Consider the following 5,657-nt stretch of genomic DNA (forward strand, 5'->3'; position numbering starts at 1 on the left):
TGGGGGAAAGGGGCAGCCCTGGCGTGTGCCCCTTAGTATGGGGAATGGAGAGGAACACGTATTACCAGAATACACCATTGCAGAAGGATTAGCATAAAGAACCTTTACCATTTGGATAAATTGCGGACCTAGTTTAAAATTGTGGCCCAGAGATAAGGCCACTCCATCTATCAAATGCTTTTTCAGCATGAAGAGACAAGACAGAGCATGGGGAATCAGTTATCTTTGCTGCGTGAATAGTCTGTAGCAAGTTCTGTAGATTGTCAGATGCCAATCTGCCTTTTATAAATCCGGTCTGATCATTATGTATTTATCTAGATAAATAGCTTTCAAGTCGCACTGCAAGTACTTTCGCTTAGAGTTTGACTTCCCCATTTAAGAGGGACAAGAGTCTGTAGTTAATGCATTGTGCTGGGTCTTTATTAGGTTTGAGAAGCAATGTGATTATTGCGGTATTGATACTTGCATTAAATGAACCTTTGTCAACTGCCTCATTAATCATGTCCAACAAAGGTGGGCCGAGTATATCCCAAAAGGCGAGGTACAACTCTGGTGGGACCTCGTTCCAACCTGGGGATTTACCTTTCTTCATAGAGGCAAGGGCTTTTTTCAACTCTTGTAACGTAATGGAGGCACTAAGTTTTTCTGAATCCTGATCAGCAAGAGTAGGGAGCTGAAGATTCTGAAAAAACTGCTCACATTTCCCAGCATTCAACACTAATTCAGAGGAGTAAAGGGAAGAGTAATAAGTTTTGAATGCTGAGTTAATTTCACAGCGTTCAGTTGGATACTGGTAGGTGATTGAATGACCATAATGTTGGAGTATTTCTCATTCTGCTCCAGTCTTAAGGCTAGTAGATGACTCGGTCTAGAGACATTAAAATAATAATTCCTTCTGGTTTTATGAATTAGAAATTAATCTCTTTGTCTTAACAATGAGTTTAACTGTCCTAGTCTCAGATATTTTCCCCAATAGTTCATCATTCTGTTTCTTCTGTCTTTCTAATTCAAGTTGATTAAGAGTTTCCTCTAGTTCACCTATTTTCTGAAGACGGTTTTTCTTAAGATGAGATGAGAAGGAAATTGTTGTGTTTCTAATTAAGCCTTTAATTGCATCCCACATAAATCTTGGATCCTCTACCCAACCAGCATTGATTTCTATAAAAGTTATTAGACTGCTATGAAAGAAATTGCAGAACTCTTCATTTCTAAGAAGTGATATATTGAATTGCCAACGTGAAGCTTTGGAAGGGGTGTTTCTAAGCGTAAGGTGAACTGATACAATACTGTGATCCGATAGTGAACAGGGTAGAATTACTACATTATGAATTTCATAGAATGAATTAGTAGATACTAATAAGTAATCTAACCTGGAGAAAGACTGATGTCTGGCTGAGTAAAAGCCATATTGTTTACAGGTGGGATTAACTACACGGTATAAGTCTACCAGACTGAAAGCTGAAAGGAAATCTTGCAGTTCTTTAGATGATCATACTTGTTTGGAAGTATAAAGACGCACAGATTTGTCCAGCGTTAAATTGACACAGGCGTTCATGTCAGCATCAATAATAAATTAATAGTCATGTATTTGTGTCAGAACTGAAATCAATTTAGAAAAGAAATCTGGTTCATATAAAGATGAGGCATAGAACGAAATAAAGGCAAATGTGTGACCTGCGTAACGGTTTTAACATATGAAACCCTGCCGTCCTCACTTCCATATTTCCCTAGTATGTTCAAAGACAGATTACGTTTTAGCACAATTAATGATCCTCTATTTTTAGAGCTCAATGAAGCAGAAGCAGCTGTGTAGTAAAATTTATTTTCAAAGCGCTGTGTGTCTACAGATCTTAAGTGTGATTCCTGTATGAAAGCTATATCCACCGAGAGCCTACGAAGAAAGTCTGCATGGCTGCATGTTTGATTTGCCCATTTAGTCCATTAATGTTCCAGCTTATAACATGGAACTTCCTCATATTACAGAAAAAATTTTATAATTTGCAAGATACACAAATGGAAAATAATGCAACGATTCAAAGAAGCAACATATAGACAGTGACAACCATATTAGAGATCCATACCCAGCCATTTAAGCTTGTTGCCATGGCCAAAAAGCCCTCCAAAAAACGTTATATCCATATTATAACATATAACATAACAAACAGCTCTTAACGAGCATAGAATAACCCAAAACATTGGACCCGTGATCCTAGTGTAATTTCCCCCAAAACCCACAAACCTCCCTTCTTCAATTAAATCAAGAGTTTACCACTTATGTAATTATTAATCAAGTAACGTAGGTCTAATTTTAGTTGAAATCTAGTAATAAGTCCAGTAGGACATGCAAATATTATAATCAACAAAACACTCTGTCAGCTAATGTGAAAAAATTCAATATATATGTCACGAGTTGCGGATGGTGAGGCAGACGCTGTAAACCCAGGTAAGATGAATAGTGATTTTAATAGTGAATAAACACAGTCCAGCAACGGGCAGCACGGCCGAGCAGAAGCCAGGGCTCGATGCCGGTAGCAACCGTTAACACGACTGGAACACAAAGGACTGCAGGCATATTAGACGAGGACCCGACAAAGACGCAGACACACAGGTGGCATTAAATACACAGAGGGTAATCACAGAACGAGACACACCTGGGAACAATCAAGGGGGAGACAGGACAACACGGAGACTCAAAGACACAGAAAACTCTAAATAAACACAGAAAAACACAGATCCTGACAGTACCCTCCCCCCTCAAGGGCGGCTACCAGACGCCCCAAAAACAAGTCCGAACAGAAAACACAACCAGGGCACTGGACGGGGGCCAGAGTCCAAAATAACAGAAAACAACCCACCAGGGTGGGCGGAAGCACAGGGAGGGCCAAGAGTCCAAAAACAAACAAAAAACTACCCACAGGGTGGGCGGAGCCAAAGGAGGCGGGAACCACGGAGGTGGTCCGGCGGCCGTCCGCGGCGCTGGAGGCGGGAACCACGGAGGTGGTCCGGCGCTGGAGGCAACGACAAGGAGTCCCGGGGGCCGCCCACAGGCGGCGACGAGCACCAAGAGGCAGGGTCTCGGGAGGAACGCTAACGGGCGGAGACTCAGGAACGCTGAGAGTCGGGGTCTCGGGAGGAACGCAGAGAGTCGGGGTCTAGGGAGGAACGCAGAGAGTCGGGGTCTAGGGAGGAACGCAGAGAGTCGGGGTGTCAGGTGGGGCCGAGAACCCACTAACTGGGGCAGGAAAACCCATTACCCGCGTCGCCTGTCGGCCTGGAGCCAGGCAGGCCGCCTGGAACCCCATCACCATGGGGACCGTGGCTGGAGCGCCGGCAGGAACGCCGGCTGATTCGGGCTCGGGTGCGCCGACTGGAACGCCGGCTGATTCGGGCTAGAGGGTGCGCCGACTGGAACGCCGGCTGATTCGGGCTAGAGGGTGCGCCGACTGGAACGCCGGCTGCATTGGGCTCGGGTGCGCCGGCTGGAACGCCGGCTGCATCGGGCTTGGGTGTGCCGGCTGGAGGTGCTGGTCCCGGAGATGGAGCTGGGTCTGGGCTGGCGGAGAGACTGTGCGGCTTGGGAGGCAGAGGGTTACCTTTCAGAACGGCACCCGCCGTCAGGCGCTCCCACTCTGCCTCCTCCTGCAACTCCACCAGCCCCAGGTGCGGAAGTCGCGGGATCCAGTAGTCCAGCATAAGGACCAGGCGAGTGGCAATGCCCAGACGCCGACAGGCGGAATAAGGCTTCGCCACCTCCTCGACATAGTCCCTAATAGTTCTCCTCAAGCCTCCTGAGTCCATGATGTAATTAAAGCGTGACTCACCGTACTTCTTGGTCGGGTCCTTCTGTCACGAGTTGCGGGTGGTGAGGCAGATGCTGTAAACCCAGGTAAGATTAATAGTGATTTTAATAGTGAATAAACACAGTCCAGCAATGGGCAGCACGACCGAGCAGAAGCCAGGGCTCGATGCCGGTAGCAACCGTTAACACGACTGGAACACAAAGGACTGCACGCATATTAGACGAGGACCCGACAAAGATGCAGACACACAGGTGGCATTAAATACACAGAGGGTAATCACAGAACGAGACACGCCTGGGAACAATCAAGGGGGAGACAGGACAACACGGAGACTCAAAGACACAGAAAACTCTAAATAAACACAGAAAAACACAGATCCTGACAATATAATGCAATTACGGGTGAGGAGACATCAGTCCGAGCCGCATTTAGCATGGCAATGGGGGATGGGGGGGGCGGGGGCGGGGGGGGTTGCCATGCCAACGACACTAGCGGTTCAACAACGGAAAATGTGTCCATTACCTCAAATGAGACGGAACTCATTCCTTCATGGAATTATGAACTTCTCAGCCATCTGTGGGGTGTCGAAGATGCGAGTGGTTCCACCACACATCACTTTCAGTCTGGCTGGATAAAGCAAGAAGGTGCGGAAACTCAGCTTCTGCAAGGCGCCGATCACTTTAGAAAAAGCCAGTCTGCGTCTGAAGGTGCGTGTGCTGTAATCCGGAGCGAAGCGAACCGGAGAGCCGTCCAGTTGAACCACAGTTTTTCGAGCGTCACCCAGGATCTTACCTCTGTCGGTGAATCTCAGCAGCTTCAGCAGAAGAGATGCGGAATGGGCTTATGGTCGGCATCTTTCTTTGCTGGACCCACTCGGTGAGCACGCATGCTTTGTACTGATCCCAGCTCTGGGAACCACTCCGGAATGGCATTGAGGAGATAGGTAAGATTTATTACCCTTTCAGGATTTTCGGGGATCCCAAGTATCCTCAAATTGTCTCTACGCGACTATAAAATTTGGTCTTCTAACAGGGGATGAAGAGTTCAATTATGATATTAGTAATGTAATCAATCATCTGGCTAAGTTTTATTCACAAATACTGCTTTCTAAAAATCACCTCCATTTTTAAAGTACAATAATTTTATTTAAGAGTGCTTAAACGTTACAACGTCACAAAAGCCCAATCCTTATATCAATATGTTAATATCTTAATTTAAGATTTGAAATTTGTCTTGAATTTGTGACATTTTATTTTACTTTCCTCACAGTTAGTTTGTGACTATTCTTTTTTATTTCTTCTTTTTTCTGCTCAGTTTATCATATCAAACTTTTTTTTACTACTGTGTGCCTTGTCATGCTATTTTCTTTGAATTTTCTAGAAAATTCAAAATAGTTTGTCTGGAAAAAAACAAATATTGCCATAAATCCTCCTTTTAACTCAAAACATCACATGCAGCAATGAATTGTGGGTAATACGCCAAGTTCGTAAAAATGCGGACATTGCGTAAGGGTGGAAATAGGACCGAAAATGGGCGGGGCAAAGGGCGGATGTGGAGAATGTGGGACAAACTATGCACTCAAACCCTTCAACATGAACATTTGAAGGACACAAGGGCAGAATGAGGGCGGGAGTGTGAGTATTGGGACAGGGACTTAGAAGGTGATTCAGCTATTTGATTCAAGTGTGTTGGACCAGGGAGACATCTAAGAGTTGCAGGACACCGGCCCTCGAGGACCAGGATTACCCACCCCTGCCTTAGAGAGTGCAGAATATGGAGAAGATAATAGAACTTGTCAAGGTAACAATCTTTGCTTCACTTGGTGTCACCGTTAAGCTGATCTGAGTGGAGCCCACG

This window comes from Xiphophorus hellerii, chromosome 14, assembly GCF_003331165.1.
Source record: "Xiphophorus hellerii strain 12219 chromosome 14, Xiphophorus_hellerii-4.1, whole genome shotgun sequence".
NCBI lineage: Eukaryota > Metazoa > Chordata > Actinopteri > Cyprinodontiformes > Poeciliidae > Xiphophorus > Xiphophorus hellerii.